We start from the raw sequence: 19,186 nt of genomic DNA on the forward strand, positions 1-19,186 counted from the left end.
CTTTTGCATTATTTATTGAGTCTAAAATAAATACAATCATATCAAACTCTCTTTTCAAAATGCAGAACTGCTAGCTATTTTCTTATAACATAGCAGAGCAAACTGTTGTCTTATAAAAATGATAGATGCGGTTGCTTTTCCCCAGATTGGATGCTTGAATGAAAGAAGTAAGGAGCAATATTAAGACACATAACTCTGAACCCACTCTCATCTTTTCATTTTTCAGACATGTAGAGTGCTTTCTATCTAAAGCAAAGTAATACATGACTCAAAAATAAACCAATTTCAAGAAATGGAGAAGAATTAATAAAATATTTACTATTCAAAAGAGAAAAGAAAGCTGTGATAATTCTCTACATTTCTCTTCATTATAGTCCTCCAGAATGTTTGTGCATATGGATCACAAATGAATCCTGGGAAGAACTAGCAGAAGGTTTTGATTAAATGGTATATTGAGTAAACAATTCCGAGGCATTTTAATGAGGTCAGATAAAAGGCTGTGCTGAAAAGAAATATTACATTTTTTTTTTAACTTTAGGGCTTCTATCCTTAGATGATTTCCTGCAGATCTGAACTCTGTATCTACTTGCTGTGCCATTATTTGAATCCTCTTGCTAATTTTGCTGTCTCAGGTGACCCATGATTCCTTAGCACACAGAATTCCACTGCAGAATTTCAAAAAATTATTGAAATGATTCTAATGAACTCTAAAAGCAAAATAAAAGAAATAAATTACAAAAAATAAAACAGTTTAAAGCCCAATCACTTAGTCATTTCCTTTTATAGCTTTCAAAAACAGCTAAACCATAAGCCTATAGTTCCTATGGCATACTATCAAAACACTACTTCTTGGTCATGTTATCTAATAGGCCAGAGACACATGAATTACAAAAGTCAATTCATGATTTTTGATGCCCAAATCAAATACTATATAAATGAAATGCATGCATCATGCAACATTTCCTGGGTTTGACCTTGATAAGGTTAGCTTGGAAATGAAACGTAGTTGATTGGAGGAAGGACCTTTGTCACTGCCAGTTATGGAGAGAAAATCTAAGCTGTGAGTAATATGGGCCAGAAAGGTAGAGAAAGTATTTGGAGTTGATGTAAAAGAGTAAAACCATAAAAATAGGCAACCGGAGTTGAATGAATTCTGGGAACTGAAAAAGAAAAATTTCAGTTGAGACATTGGCAAACATTCTCCACGGAGTGGAGAGCAATGTGAGATTTCAAAGGATCTACTGACTTGAGGCAGAGCTCAATACAACATCCCCAGCTGCCTGGCCCAAGAAGGGCTAGTCCTGAATAGTTGGAAGCAATGGTTCTCAGGAGACAAGGAATTTTATCATCGGGCTGAAGACAGAATGGTTTAGAATGTCAAAGGAAAATAGAAGTAAGCCACATTCTTCTCCCAAGGTCTTTGCTTCTTGGGGAAATCTAATGCTGTGCTTAAGTGAGCCAATGATAAATCTGACAAGTGAAGAGGACAAGATTTAGTAAGAGCAACAGGGTATGTTGAACATGCATAGAGGATATGAGAATCTGAATGGATGTTTGCCATAGGAAGGGCAAAGTGAAAGGTTTCAGAGGGCAAAGTTATTGCAGATATACAGACAGAAAGCAGAAGCCATGTAGGAATGTTGCTGTCACTTACCAAAAAGTGTAATAAGTGGATATTTTTCTAAAGAAAACCATCTATTTGGTTAAAATATCTTGGCAAAGGGAATTAATTAAGTTTGCTAGCTAATTGTGCTAAATTAAATATAAAATATCAGATTCATCTTCTATTTATGTACATATCTGCCTATATAGCAATTATACACAACTATGCTTTTAAACTGTGTTTGCTAAGCTGTATCATCTTGATTGCAAGCTTCTAAAGGACTGTGATGCTTTTCAGCATGTCCATCCTTGATTGACGTAAACCTCAGATGACCCAAACCAAAGTAAAAAGCATCGGAGGTGCTATCTTTTCTTCATTTTTTCTTTATGTTCATTTGTATCTGTTCAAACATAATATCTTCTTTTATACAAGCCTCCTGCAGATTTGTCAGTGTGACCCAGCATGATGGCAGAGTAAGCTAGGGACATCCTGGACATAGTTTAGAAATGATCCATGTCCTTTCTCCTTTAGCCTGCAGAAACTTTAGGCCTCACTTCAGCCTGGATTCCACCCACACCACAACTCCTGCCAGCCGGTGATGTTTCAAAAGCTTATCTCTTGCTAATTGCCTTTACAATTCACTAACATCCCAGCCCTCTGCAACCAGAAAAGGCTACAGAGAGAAACTGGTGAGAGAGTTCAGAAAGGCCTACCTCAGACTTCCGGGAAACCACCAGCAGATGATTGCTGTCCAATGCAAGATAGTCCTTAAAAAAATGCATGTGTGCAGTGTATGAGTATAGTATGCGTGTACCTGAATGGATGTACATGTGCATGTGATACATGTGTGTGTATGTGTGTGTGTGTGTGTATGTATATATATATATATATATATATATATATATATATATATATATATATATATATATATATATGGAGCTAAAGGAACTTTGTCTTCTATCACTCTCCACCTCTATTTTTGAGACAAGGTCTCCGATAATACCTGAACTCACTGATTTGTTACTCTCTGGTCAGCAACATCAGCAGACCTGTTTGCCCCATGCCTCTTCCTATGTTTTGCCCACTTCCCTCTCACTAGTGTTACGGGCATGTGGCCCCACCTGGCTTTTACCTGGGTAACCGGAATCTGAACTCAAATTGTTATGCTTTTGCTACAGGCATCTCCACTGCTCAGAACTACTTAATAAACCTAGGATTACTGGGATATACTGCAAATGTGTCATTTCTTCTGACAGGAAGTTCGTTGTGGGAGAAACTGTGAGATGACACCATCCCTGTCATTGATTACTGGCCAAAACGGTGAAAGGCACATGCAATATGTCCCCTAGAAAAGACAAAACCCATCAGATAGATTTAGGTAAGCCTCTGTTCCACCTGTGCTCTGTAATAAGATTAAGATAGAGCAAACAGTGCAAGTGAACTTTCCTGGTCTGTTTTTGGTTCCTGACTGAAGGATGCAACCAAAAATTCTAAGGAATAAAGATTTCTTGAAAAATGTACTTTTTTTTGTACTACTCAAATCTCTAAATTCGTAGTTTGACTACTTTGTTCTTAGTTTGTCCTCAGTGTGTATCTTTATCTAGCAAGAATCGCATCTGTAGACATTTCTGTATGTACTTGCAGCTCTGGAAATTTGTTCCGTTCTGTGTACTAGCCAGCCATATAACTGGAGACTAAAATGTAATTGCTTTAATTTACTTGTTTCCTGTTTTGCATCAAAACGCATGAAACATGACAATAGAGTCTTTAGCTCCTAGGATTACTGTATCATATGGAACTCTTTCTTTCTGGTCACACTTAGTCGATGAGCCATATGGTGCCGATGTATTGAGAAAAGTCTGAGCAAGCGTTTCCAAATACGAAATATTATTCAGATTTCCCTAATTTATGCAAATGAGGCCATTCATTTTCCTACCTAATCCTCTCTGGAGATGCTCCAAAGTTTGAAATGAAAGAAATTCTTCTTTCAATATATGTAATCCGAATTAATTGCTTTTGACAGCAAAGGGTGGGATGGTAGATACTGCAGTCGTTAGCCCTTTAATCGGCTCATCTCTGCAGCAAGCTTAGCCACGCAGTTCTCTGCAGAGTGTCCAGGCCTACATGCCCTGTAACCTCATGGTATATGAAGAGCTCTCATACATCAACTGCACTTTATTGTAAATGAACATGCTGCTGGAGAAGAAATGTAGATGCAAAATGGGAAAAGAAAATGAAGTGTGAACAAAGAGTCTTGTCTAAAATCTTCAGGAACAGACACCTTGATCTACCAATAGAACTTTCCAGTGGAATAAAGGTCATGTTCTTGAGCATGATAGTGAGATCTTCTATAAACGAGCCCACCTTTTCCCACGTCAGATGTGCACTGCCTGCAGCTCTGTTAGACTGGCTGGTTTTTATGCAACTTTGTCACAGAGTAGAGACGTTTCAGAAGAGGGAACCTTAATTAGGAAAATGTCCCCACCAAACTGGCCTGTGGGTAAACCTATGAAGCATGTTTTTGATTGATGCTTGGTGTCAGAATACTGTGCACGGTGTCATCCTGAAGCTGATGGTCTTGAATGCTATAAGGAAGCAGGCTGGGCAAACCACAGGGAGCAAGCCAGTAAGAAGCACTCTTCCATGAACTCTTGCTTCAGTTCCTGCCCAAAGTGAGTTCCTGCCCTGACGTCCCTTTATAATGGACTATCAATTGTTGGATGAAATTAACTTTCCTTTCCAAGAGCCTTTGGTCATAGTGTTTCATCACATCAATTGGAATCCCAACTAAGAGACCAGTCTTATTCTTCTAGTTCTCAAACCCTTGCCACCATTCCCGATATTTCCTTTCAATGTTTCTGTTATTCTTCTTCCAAGACTTAACTCTGGTATCACACTATTCATGGATTTTTCTCCCTCCTTACCTTGATGGAAATAATTTTCCTATTTTCCATAATGGCATAGCTCAGTCAACTTCTTCCACAGGAGAAATGTTCAGATAACAGATAATTTAAAGAACAATATTTTTTTTTACCTTCCTTAAGCTTATGTTCAAAGGGTGAAGGGGGTATTCGCTTCATGAAACATGAAAGCAAAATAAAAATCTTAAAATATTACTTAGGAAAAACATAATTTGATTCATGGGGCTTAATTAAGGAATGTGTTAATGAATAAAAAGCTGTCAGAAAAATGTAAGCTACCTCAAGGAGGAAACTAAGTTTTCTAATTGTAAGTGGTACTTTCCCAAACTAACACGATTAAACATCCAGCAAAGCCTTTTGTTTATGATTGGTATTTTTTTTTCTGAAATTGAAGTCAGAGTTTTGAAGATGTTTAGTTAATACCCTAAAACTGAATTATACTCTACCCCTTTTGTGAGAGATCGTTATAATTACAAGTGGAAATTTAATTCAACTAGGATGGATTTATGGGTGATTTTCAGAAAGATTGAATCCTGGAGCAAGCGCATTGTTTAGAAGGCTGTAAAATATTTTGAATGATTTTTGGTGACAAGTATTTATATTATAAGCACCTCTTGTAAGTCTACTATTCCTAAAAACAATTGAGGTGTTAAGTGCCAGAATTATTTGATTCCTTAGCAACCAGTCCTGTTGGTCTCACGGTAACTGGACAGAACAACCACACTGTGGATACTTAAGAAGCCACAGAGAAACTTTTAACCATAACTGAAAATATGTTGCAGTTATGACCACTCCCAGTAGACTGAATCAACCCTAAAATGCTGCACTCTAAGGTAGTTAAGCCTAAGTGAACCCTAGAAGACGGTGAAGTCAATTTTATCTAGGCCAAAGCAAGGGTCAGGCCACATCTCATGGCCCAGCAAAAGGTTTGTAGTTGGTACAAACATGGCCGTTCCTTTTTGTGAAAGTTTGTGGCTTATGTAAACAATCATATCACCATGAAGGTCTGATGTGGTTAGCACAATATACTTGCCACACCCACTTTATGGCTCTATCATTAAGCCATTAAGCTCAGTTTTAGAGGCAGACCCTTGTCTGTGCTGCCAAAGATCCCTGTCCCTCAGTCCTATATGACAGCTGTAACACTACTAGCTGTTGCTTGCTGCTGCCTTCTGCTGAAGTTCACTGCTTTTAGAACTCATTACAATAGTATGAAAATAATATATTTTCAATAAAAGAAAAAATATAGCTGACCAATTCCAAATCCATAAGCTTCTAACCTAAAAGCCTAGAAGTCACAGGGTCTCTAGTTCTAAAGATGGGAACAATAGTTGTCTGGGTCTCAGGGTTTCAATCTCTTAGACTCTAGACCTCTCAGAGCAACCCCTAAACTTCAGACATGAAAGATCTGGGACTGTCGACAATGGAAGAGCTTATATATCTTTGCTTCCCCACAGTTCCTATACGAATATAGCAAATGAAATCAGTTGGCTGATTAGCAACAATAATGATTCTGGGTCAGATATAATAGGGAACAACAAGAGTGGACATTAGGCTTTGTGTCTCTACATTCGAAAATAATGAAAACCACTTGACTCTCCAAGGGGAGGAAGGAAGCTAAATGGGATAGACATAAGATCAAAATCTTCTTTATTGAAACACATACTTTTTAATTCAAATGTTATTTGTTTCTTGAAGTATGAAATTATTCTCCAAAGAAAATCTGCAACAAAGGTTAATAAAAGTAAGCAGTCATGAATTTTATTTAAATTATTTATAAATAAAAGAAGTGATTACAGTGCAGTTAGAGAAATGGAAAATTTTACTTCATAAGGCAAATTAATCTGTTTGTTTGCAATTTCTTTTAATTTCTTCCAGTGGATGCAAGACAACACAATCTTTAGGTAAAGCAATTAAATACGGTGGTATATAACTCTCTCTAATAAGATGTCAAATAAATTTCCATTGTCGGTATTCAGTAGTCAGCAAGAATTCAGGGACAACATCCTACAAAGGTAACACCGAAAAGCTGTACTGTGGTTCATAACAAAAGGGAGAGTGTATGTATCTCTGAAAATCATATTTATCACAATAAAATAGTACGACATTAGAATCATATACACTCTTTTCACCATCTTTGCAGAATTATAGAAGCTTGAATCTCAAAGATAAATGCTTATTAGAACTGTCTTCTACCCTGTTGAGATAAATTATTCTAATGAAGACAATCTCAGAGAAAAATGGTTTATCCTGTTCAAGGCACAGTCTGCCAAGGTGGAGAAGTCAATGTGACAGCAACTTGAACCAGCTTCTCACATCAAATCCACAGGCAGGAAGCAGAGAGAGACTATGCCATTCTTGCTAATGTTTAGCTTCCTTTTTTAATTCTATGCAATCCTGGATCCCTGGATCAGAGAAGGTTCCTACCTAGAAGTAAGATAGTTATCACATGGCAATTAAAATAATCAAGATAATACCTCATGATGATCTCAGAAGTTAACCTTAATCTAGTCTCTCTGGAGCTTACCTCCTTGAAGATTCTAGGTTCTGCCAAGTTGGCCGTTAACACTAATCATTACATTCTCTCAATGCTTCAGAGTACACAAGAATTATAGCAACTACAATTGTATGAGTCACTGTACAACTGTCATTAAAATCCCCTTCATTAATATTCACAGTGCTCTCCAGAAGACCTACCTGAAGTCATGGTACACTTGGTAGTTAGTCACCTTTCATACATTGCTTTGGTTACCCATCTACCCTGCTACCTGTGACAGTAGACACCAATTAGGGTATGAAAGCCTATCAGAGGATTGATTTCCTTCCTCTGTATTGGTGATGTCCCCTCATGTTAATGATGTTCTTGGGTGATGTCCCCTGAGCCCAGCGAGCTCCTTTAAAAAGTATCAGCACTGAATACATCTGCTCACATTCCCAAGAGTTCTAGGAAGATGAATAAGATAACAACTGTATAATAGTTTGATAGTAAAAAGGTAATTAAATCACTTGGTGATACCATGATTTGCTCACCTATGTGCATATTTATGTTTTTAGAACATTGTACCATGGTTTGCTCACCTACATGAATATTTACAGTTTTAGAACATAGACATTTTAATGGCAATTGTAATTAGTGAATAGACTTTAACTCTGTTGCTGTGACAACTCTCATCAACCAAACACAATGGACATTTGGGCTTTGTTTACATCTCTGATAGTCTGGAGCTGAGTCAAAGGTTATCTCCTCTGGCCCTTGGGAGGACAAATGCTTCCAGTCTCTTTTAATGAAGGTGTTATCTCATGGTGCTCCAACTAAGACCCAAACTTATAAACAGATATTTTCTAAAGTGTCCCTCCACTTTCTGTTAATTATTTTTCTCCTGGTGCAAAAGACTTCTGAGAACACTGCTGCACACGTTAGCCATCCTTCCCATCCATTTCCCCTAAGTTTGTCTTCTCTGCAATGCTACCTATAATGTAAATTACCTGAAGTAGTCTTTTATATCCTATTCAACACTATTCATGAAAAAAGATTTGATGTGCTAGTAATAATTTCATACATAATGAAACACATCTACTACTATAAAATTTTTAAAGTCCTATCAGAAATTATCTTATATAATACCAGGATTATAGATGCCACTTTCTGGGAATCTTGTTGAATATATTAGTGGAAACAAAGCACTTGAGAATCTCCACTGGATATTATGCTTACAGGAATCTAGTGGTGTCCAAGATACCATTCTTGAGCATATAATGCTTAAAAAATATCAGCCCGATAACTAACCACTACATTCTCTCAGTGCTTCATAGTACATAAGAATTATAGCACCTCCAATCGTATGAGTCAACTGGGTGGCCACTGCTCTTTCAGCCCCATAATTGCTAAGTTTTATTTTTTGTCTACTTTTACTTCATACCTAAAAGATACTATAGATTGGCATCCAAACTTTGTTAATCTTTTTCCAAAATATTCTTTATAAAATATACAGAAGTCTCGACTCAGGTAATTTCAGAAAACACATACATAATAGCGCGCGCATACACACACACCCACACGCGTGCGCGCGTGCGCATGTGTGCATGCATACACATACATGTACACTCAACACAAACACATACACAATATACATACACACCAAAACATACACAATACACCAACAACAACCTGTGTAAGAAAAATATGTCTATCTTTTCTATTAAAAAGTTTAGCTCTGTTAGTGTCAGCCTTTAGGCAAAGTTCAATGTCTTTGCACTTTTGTGTTTGTATAAACTATTTCTGTTTCAACTTTGGTTTTACAATCAGCAAAATAATGCTTTTAAACTAAATATAATCACTGTGGGTCTCTTCAGTTCTGTTTTCCTTTTGCTGAAGTCTTCCCTAAGAATCTGATTTCAAGATATACTGCAAGTCTACTATTATCGAAGTGCAACATAAACTTACTTTCAGTTTTAGGAGGTGTACATGACAACTTTATATTAAGAAAATACATATTCTCATATTCATACAATGAATTTTCTACCCAGAAAAATCATTAATATTTGACATTAAAGAAAAAAGCCATGCTCCCCCACCCCCATCACGTGGACAAACACATGGGGATTTAACTGAGCTGGGCCTTCTGATCCTTTCCTGAGATGCTAAAACATACACCTAAGCATTCTTGTCAGTCCCAATAAAGTGGTCTGCCCAAAGGCAAGGACATTAAAACATCACACCCCACAAAGATGCATATTCATCCTATGCAGTGGGTCCTTGTTTGCTGTTTGTCCTTTAATTTGGGTGATATTACTTACAAACTTTCCAAAGCTAGCAAATCTTTTTCTTTGGTTTCTTCTGTGGCTTGAAAGCTTCATGACTTTCTTTCACAAGGCTCAAAACATCAATTTTTGTGTTAACAGACAATGCTACTACAAGACCTTTTCTCCCCATTTCTCATGGAACAACGAGAATGTCCACCTAAGAATCTTTCTTACTTTTTTTTGAAACCTTCAATATACTTAACAGGCAGCCCTCCAACCACTGAGGTGTGAGGACAGAGTCCTGGGATAAACATTATCATAGCCATTGCTGGAGGGCAGTCCTTAGAGAAAGTTATCATTTTTCTGGTAGACATTATAGCCAGGAGCACTGTACACCCAAAGAGATATTAGAAAAAGATATAATAAAGAAAAAGCTATTCAGTTGCAAACACACCATGAGACCTAATAGTTTTATATATTTCTACATGACTAACTTTGTATTTCTTTTCTACTTCTAGAAAATGGGTTTAATTTAATTATAATTATATTCAATCTGTATATGATAATAATATTTCTCCACTCACACCCCTTTTTATCTGAGAAACTTTTATGCAGATATTTAGGTATATAAAGTAAATATATAAACATTTACTGATAATCATTCAAAAAGAAATTTGCTTTCACACAAGCATTGAAATACATAAAATTTTATCATTCATAAACACAAAAGCAAATTTGCATACTAATGAGAGAAATGTGTTTGTTTAGTTTTTGTTTAGCGGGTTAAATCTGAGCTGTGGATTTGATACTGTAGGGTGCAGAGCAGCTTCAATATTTTCCTGAATTGTGGGATATTTTGATTTTATAATCCTCAGTATGAGGGTTGCCACTTTGTAGAAATGTTGAGTTAATAATGATTCATGTATCCAACTAACTACAATGAAAACACTAAAAAGCTATGGAAGCAACTCAAAGTACTCTAAATATGACATCATATTTTAGGACATAATTTTGTAAATTATAGCTCAGGACTCCATTTGGACTCTTATAACTGAATGTTAGGGGGTTGAAAAAATGACAACAGTAAATGGTATCTGAATAAACAGGAACTAATAGAACAAACTAGGAGAAGTATATTTCAGGCCATTTCAGGGATAAAGGGAAGTTTTGTTCAAATCTCACTGAAAATACCATTTAACATTTTTATGACAGTAAAGTTAACAAATGTGTAGAATTAAATGTTCTAACACAATATCTTATACAAATGTGCTATTAATAATATGATATTCATGTACTAAGGCATGATTGTAGGAAAACACTGACAGCTTTCATTTTCAATAATGAAATCAATATTTCTCTATAAGAACAGGACTCTTTGGATGGTGAAAACTCTGCAAGTCTTGACATAGGACAGTCTCAAATCTGCACTAAGATGTTTTACGCAGTTGGCAATGTGTAGCCAGACAAGAGAGAATACACAATGCAGAGTAAACCCATTGTATGTGAAGACCTAAGGCTGCAGTGAAATTTGCAACATGGGTGGCTGTGGCAGAAACACCTTGGATTCTTTTGACATTTCATTTTTAAATGAATATTTAGTTACCACTTATTCAGACACCATTTGCTGTTGCCAAATTTTCAGTCTTCCTCAACCTTCAGTCTCGTGATCTCAAATAGGGTCATGAGCCACAGTATACAAACCTAAGCCCTTCAATATGATGGAATAAAGTATGATGCGTTGTCCCCACATCATTTAGTGGCTTCATTATAGTTGTTTGGACAACCAAACATCTATCTTTAGCTAGTAACTTGTCCCAGTTTTTTGACTAAGTTTGCTCTCTGACATTTTCACACATATATAAAATGCATCTGATTATTCTCACCTCAAAACCTGTTACCTGCCCTCCTTCCTAAGAAATCTTTTTTTCTATATTCGTGTTATTTTGTTTTGTTCTGAGTTTAATCAATGGTATCTTTGTGACTACTTGTTTGAAATTATCTCTGGAGCTTGGTGGCTGACTAGTAGGCACAATGCCAAGGATGACTTGCTCCTATTCAGAATCTTTCATAGACAGTATTTCAACAGGCAGAGGTAGGTCCTCATAAGTTCCTCTCTCATTCATGACTGATTGTTCAGAAGGATCATCTTGTGTAGACCTTGTGCAGGTAACCTCAATTATTGTGACTTCGAGAGAGCAATAGTTTTGTCCTTCCTAAAAGATGGCTTTTCATGACACAGCTCATTTCCCTTTGTTCTGACTTTTATATTCTTTTTACCCCCTCATCTTGTACACTCAACTAACACTTCTTCTCATCCAGAGTAGCCCCGTGTCTTTGCATTGGAACAATTGGCTACCTGTGGTGCCTATGAGTACACCAAAGCATGTGGAAGCATCCAGGCTCCCTCAGTATCACAAATGCCTATGGCTCTTCTCTGTTCTCACCCCATGCCTAAAACTCTTTACCTCACAGGTTTCCCTACCCAGACCCTGCAACTTTTTATTTCCTCGTGACCCCATGGTTTTATCTACGCTCTGTCTCTCTCTCTTGTTCATCCCTCATATTTTTCTTTGGCCACACTCTCTTTGCTCTCCCCACCTACTCATGACCCTTTCCAATTTACTGGCCGCGTTCAACTTACTACATTCTCTCTTTCTGCTCTACATCTCTCTGGATGTATGCTAAGGATATACATAAATTGATTTATGATTCTACCTTACCATAATTGGAATAAGCATCATCAAGTGTACAAATGACAACAAATCCTGGTGTCCAGGTGAGGAAAGAATACCCTGGAATGTTGTTGTACATTCCCTTCCTCATATCTACAATAAAAAGCTCTCCCCTGACCATAGCTTGGAGTGCTTATGTCCTTAGCTTATACACCATTCACCAAAGTTTACTACAAAGAATTTTCTAGTTAAGATTAAAAGCAGCCTTTTCGTAGGCAAATGGTTGGAACTGGAAAATATCATCCTGAGTGAGCTAACCCAATCACAGAAAGACATACATGGCATGCACTCATTGATAAGTGGCTATTAGCCCAAATGCTTGAATTACCCTAGATCCCTAGAACAAACGAAACTCAAGACAGATGATCAAAATGTGAATGCTTCACTCCTTCTTTAAATGAGGAAAAAGAATACCCTTGGCAGGGAAGGGAGAGGCAAAGATTAAAACAGAGACTAAAGGAACACCCATTCAGAGCCTGCCCCACATGTGGCCCATACATATACAGCCACCCAATTAGACAAGATGGATGAAGCAAAGAAGTGCAGACCAACAGGAGCCGGATGTAGATCGCTCCTGAGAGACACAGCCAGAATACAGCAAATACAGAGGCGAATACCAGCAGCAAACCACTGAACTGAGAATAGGACCCCCGTTGAAGGAATCAGAGAAAGAACTGGAAGAGCTTGAAGGGGCTCGAGACCCCAAAAGTACAACAATGTCAAGCAACCAGAGCTTCCAGGGACTAAGCCACTACCTAAAGACTATACATGGACTGACCCTGGACTCTGACCCCATAGGTAGCAATGAATATCCTAGTAAGAGCACCAGTGGAAGGGGAAGCCCTGGGTCCCGCTAAGACTGAACCCCCAGTGAACTAGACTATGGGGGGAGGGCGGCAATGGGGGGAGGGTTGGGAGGGGAACACCCATAAGGAAGGGGAGGGGGGAGGGGGATGTTTGCCCGGAAACCGGGAAAGGGAATAACACTTGAGATGTATATAAGAAATACTCAAGTTAATAAAAAAAAAAAGCAGCCTTTTCCTATGGGCATAAATATAGATACCCAGAAGGCCTTGAATACAATTAGAGTGGTTGTTTGACCACATAAGATTTTGTGCCAGTCTTGTCAAACTGGGGGACACCTTGTCTAGCAGTTAGATGTTGAAGTTCATACTTGGTACTATAGTTGACTCTTTTCTCTTCAATAGCATCTGGAGCACCTTCCAGAACCATGAAAGCTAACCAACAATGAGGAAGTTTCAAACTCATTCCAACTTATTTTTCTCTATACCTTACAACCAAGATGTATGGTGTCCTCAAAAATGCACCTAGTTCTGGTGAGTAATTAAGAGGAATGGCAAGAAACTGTAGTGTTTGGGGGAAACCCTGGCTTTTTCTTGACTGACAACTCAAATGGAGGTAGGCCACACCTGGTTCTGAGAATTGTATTTAGTGACTCAGGGTTTCTAAGACTAAAATTATTCATCCATATGGAATATCTTCCTTCTCTTTTGAAACTACTATTATTAAATTGGTTTACAGATGGTAGGTTTTCAGATGGGTTTATTGTAAACCTTTAAATAGTTCTCCAATATCTGCTCCTTGCTTCAACCTTTCCATTCTAAGTATTCTGTCTCTCTACTTTCATTTGACCTACGATATTACCATCCCTCTCTCCAAAAGTACCCATTTCTCCAGTGCCCTCTTTCTAGCTTCCTGGATTTTAGGAATTCCAATTTAAACATACATAGCTAAAGATTTGAAGCTAAGATTTATTAATGACAGAATACACAGATATTATGGGAATAGTGTAACTCGGTACATTTTTTTCCTACTTTGATCCATTTACCTATCATTTTCTTTTTTCTATACTGAAAAGTATAATTCCATCATGTTGATATATTACATTCTCATTTACCCACGCATCAGTTGGTAGAATTTGTGCTAAAATCATTTATGTCTTAATTCAAGCAGAACAGCACTGAAGTTAAGTGTGTAAGTGTCTCTACAGCAGGATATAGGATGTGTGGACATATGCCCAGGAGTGGGACAGCTGAGTTATACAATTTTATTTTTTATTTTTGTAGAAACTTCCAGACAACTTTCCAAAGGAGTTACACCAGTTTGCGTGTCGCAAAACAACATACAAGGGTCTCCTTTCCTCACCTAAACACCAGGATTTGTTGTCATTTGTACACTTGATGATGCTTATTCTGAGTACGGTAATATAGAATCATAAATCAATTTATGTATACCCTTGGTGGCAACATGCTGATTACCTTTTACAAGAAGTATATGGTCTCATAAATCTATGAATTTAATTTCTAGTTTTCATCTATAATTTTCATTTACTTCTTTTTCAATTTTAGCATTTCCCAGAAAAAGAATCATCAAGTTAATAGATCTTTGCATTTCAATATATCCTGATAAATTACAATACTATTTTTATGTGTAAAACTTGTATAAATTTACCATCCCAGCAGCATCATTTGATGTGATATTCTCTTTATAGAGGACATTAGTATTGTATTTGAAATACCTAAATTTTGTTTATTTTAGAAAAGAAAATGGAATATTACTTTTAATTTGTCTTTTCATTTATTGTTGTATAATTTGGATTCATCCCTTGAGGGATTTTTCTTTTAGAAATTAGCTAGACCCTCTGTTGACTGTTCATTGACTGTTCATTTATAAGATGCCTCTTTTTATGACAACGTGCATAGTCTTTGTACATGTAAACCATTCACTTCTTATGCAATACATTCTGTGAATAGTTTCACTGGTTAGCATTTTGACTTTTACTTTATGCTTACTTGCTAATGTACTTACAGGTGGATCTTGGTGGGTCTGTTATTGATTGAAAAGTCTCTGCTGGAACACGGTTGAGCATTAGTTTTCATGGACTAACAAGAATGGCTGAGGTGCTACATATTCTTGCCACCAAGCCTGATGACATGAGTTCAATCTCTAGAACCCACATGGTAAAAAGAGAAAACAGATTTCCCTAAGTTGTCTCCTAACCTCTACACACATGCTATGGCATGCACACACACCAAAAATCATTAATCACCATTTAAAAAAGTATTTTATTTGCTTTTATTTTCTTGTTTTTCCAATATTTCATTTATTTCTGAGATTTTTTTTACTCCTGAAAAATGACAAGGCTTTGCATGGAATAGTAAAAGTTACTGAGTTAGAAAAGACTAGTGACTGGTTAGAGGGCTTAAACATTTGTATCAGAAGTGTTCCCAGGTGTTTTGGAAGCCTTGCAATGATCATGTTCTGCCAGATTGAACATCAATCGACAAATGTTTTTATATTGCTCCAAGTTACTATCCATTATGCAAAGTTGTACACCAGGCACACAAGGAGCACAAACTCATGGAAGAAAGGTACATTAACTCATGTAATCAACCATGGTCTTAATATGCAATGCTTTCCATCTAACAACAAACATGTCATGGTAACTGGTTCTGAGCAAACACAGTGGGAGCCATGACAGATCTGGAGACAGGTCTGTCCTATGTTATGGAGATATGGCTTTACATATCATGAGTCAGGATGCATGTAATGTGTGCTATACAATATTATACACTATCTCCAAGCCATTTTAGGGTATGGTGATTAAAAATGTTGCTTTTCTATAGCTGAACTAACCATAATTAGATCAATAATCCATCTTCTGAAGGATCAGTTTGAAAAGAACCAGATCAATGTCATCACTCACAGGTGATAGAAGGGATTTGCTTAAAATTCATTTAACAGACTTTCGCTGAGCACTTTCTTCATGTCAAAGCCTTTGCTAGGGATTAAGAATCTACAATATAGGCAGCCACTGACCCTGCCTTCTAGGACAGTGAGTTTTAAGCCAGATGAACAGCTTCTTGAAAAGATGCATTTCTGAACTCTACTTCAGCTCTTTACTTTAAACTTTCATTTTTATTTTCATCAAATTGTATGTGTTCTTTTTGGTTTTGTAAATTTTAATATAATTATATCTTGTGGATCTGGTCATTCAGTAGAAAGGAAGGCCACTTTTAGACTCAGAGCAGACGCTATTTCTTCGGCTCTTAAATGGCCAAGGATTTTTTTAAAGCATCCATGGATTATGCCAATAAAATCCACAGCATTTAAAATTAGACCCCCTCACTTTTTCTACTATATCTCAGGTTTGGGAATTTCCCCAGTGTTGAACATCCATAGTTGATATACTGTGTTTCTAGGTCAGAGTTCTTTGAAACCAAATTCCACATGAGAGAAAGACTACGCTCTGGCCTAAGTGTGTTGAGCATATTAAAATATTAAGTCAAGAGGTATAATTAATTAATTAATTAACTCCAGAATATGCATATGTCAAAGCCAATCCAGAAAACAGAGTTAGACACTTCAAAGATATTGGTGAGTCAAGCTGTGCAGCTCTCTTGCTGAAGTATCTGTGATGTTGCAAGAGTTTATATTTATATAGCTATTTTCATATCTTTTCAAGTACTTTCACAAACTGTAGGGCATAGTGCTTTCTCTGTTGGTTTGATCATTAACTCATCCAGGAACCTGTAAGAACCAAAGAAAGTGGAATCATTTTTCATCTATGTCTATCTCCAGAAAGGAGGAATGCCTTGTGGCATTCAACAAAGAACAAAGAAGAAGAAAATTGAAACTGTAGTAGCTACTTTGTTGTTAGGGAAATGGCAGCTAGAAATTAATGCTCTGTGAGAAGACCTGCACTTTCTGCTTCTTGGGAAAGCCATGTTTCCTTGGAATATGCAACATTGTAGAAATATGCTTCTCAACACTACACTGTAACCTTTAACCTCTATGAAATCTGCTTTCCCTGAAAACTGTTTAGAATGTCAGGGTAAGGAACTTAGAAATAAATTATAGCAATCAGGTTCATGGAACATGGAAATAAAGGTTTGGATAAAGAAGTGTCCAAGAAGAGTACATCATGACAAGCATAGCTATCCACAAGTTTTATTGAGCAAAGGCTATGTGTAAGAAACTCTCCTAGCTGCGGTGAATAATGCGAACAAAACAGAAACAATAGGGGAATAATTGCTGTTGATATTTGTTCATAGAGGCATCGCTATTGGAAGTGTTGGGAATACATGGCAATGAGTGCTCAGCCATAGGGCAGCCCTCTATACTGATCCCTCTGTTCTCACGTAGGCTCACTGCATATGATGGAAGATGGGGAAGAAAGAACCTAACCACCAGAGGATGAGGAGTGTTGTGAAATGTTATCCTCTGGATGTAACATGGCTATCACACTCACAGCAGTATCATTGCATCCATAACACCTGCACAAGATCAAGTCAGTTACTGAGAAAGTGATCAAGCAATATCCAGCCCAACTTGAGACCCATCCCATAGACATGAGCCAATCCCTGATAGTATTAATGATACTCTGTTATGCTTGCGGACAGGAATATAGCATGACTGTCCTCTGAGAGGCTCCACCTAGCAGCTGACTCAGACAGATACAGGCATACCCATAGCCAAACAGCTTCAGGACTCATATAGAAGAACAGGATGAAGGAATGTGGCCCTGAAGGAGATACAAACTCCATAGAAAGACCAACAGCATCAACTAACCTGGATCCTTGAGATTGAACCACCAACCAAAGAACATATATGAGCTTGACCTAGACCTCCCTGTACATATGTAACAATAGTGCAGTTTGGTCTTCATGTGAGTCCTGAACAGTTGGAGTGGGGGCCATTCCAACAGCTGCTGCCTGTCAATGGGAATTGTTCTTCTAGCTGGGCTGCTTCATTTAGCCTCAGCCGTGGGAGCGGATGCACCTACCCTCACAGAGACTTTAAGTGTCAGGGTTGGGGGATACCAAGTGGGGGTCCATACCCACTCAGAGGAGAAGGGGAGGGAAGTGCCTTCAGGGAAGAATTGTGGGAGGGGATGACTAGGAGGGAGGCAGTGAGCAAGAAGTAAAGTGAATAAGTAAAATAATTTTTTTTAAAGTGAAAAAAAAAAAACCAACCCAACACTGAGTTGCAAGGGATTCCTGATCCCCACCAGTAGCTGAGAACCCATAGAACTGCGCTGTGGCTACAGGAGTTGGGAGAGTCCCCTGTCCTTCAGATGATGGTCACTGGGTAGGTTTCCTATGACCCCATCCTTCTTAGACTCAGTGGGTTAAAAATAAATGCCTATGTAGAGGATTTTTTTAAAAATGGGGCATGAATTGAGGAGGTAACTGGGATGAGAGGGCCTGGTGGGATTGGAGGAAGTGAGGGTGAATGTGATCAAGGTTCATAGTCACAACGTATAGATGTTTCAAAGAATAAATGCAAATCATTTTTAAGAGTAATACTACTGGTTTGGGGATTTAGCTCAGTGGTAGAGCGTTTGCCTAGCAAGCACAAGGCCCTGGGTTCGGTCCCCAGCTCTGAGAAAAAGGAAAAAGAAAAAAAGAGTTAAGATAAAGAGTAATACTACCAGTGATAAGGGAAAAAAAAACATTTGTATTAACAAATGACTAATGCTGAATTTTTCAAGGTTGAATAGAATTGCACATCTTTTAAACAAATATCCCCAGACTCTTCAGCAGCCACATGTTGTGCTGTGGCACAGAATAATAATTTTGTGCTAATGTTGATGCCCTTCGGCTCCAGCTCAGATCACTTTGTCATGAAGGAAAAACAATAATCTAGATTAATTTAGCTGGATTTTTTTTTAAAAATTAAGCTCCCAGGTTTACACAACTACCGAATTAGACCCAAATACTTCATGTTCCTGTACTTATAACTTCTTCAAGGTAATCCAATTTTTCCACTTGAATCGGAACAGAAATGTAAAACCCAATAACAGTTAAGCCAATAGTACTAAATCAATGAGTGTCTCAAGTTCAGACTTGCTAGGACTAGAGAGAGGATCCCCAGCCAACACAGGCACAGTGAAATTCCTAGAAAGGCGGCTCTCCTCAAAGAAGGTAACTGTAAAGAAAAATGTACTATAAATACTTTTTAAAATGTATTTATTTACTTTACATCCCAATATCCGTCCCCATCTCCTCCCAGTACCCCATCACACAGATCATCCTCCCATTCCTCCCTCCCCTTCACCTTTGAAAAGGGTAGCCCCCTTCTGCTATCACCCACAGAACCACTACCTCTACTATATACCCCCTCCACCTACCGCTGGCGTAGTTCATGTCACTGGAGGGTTAGGT

Source organism: Rattus norvegicus, chromosome 1, assembly GCF_036323735.1.
Source record: "Rattus norvegicus strain BN/NHsdMcwi chromosome 1, GRCr8, whole genome shotgun sequence".
Lineage (NCBI taxonomy): Eukaryota > Metazoa > Chordata > Mammalia > Rodentia > Muridae > Rattus > Rattus norvegicus.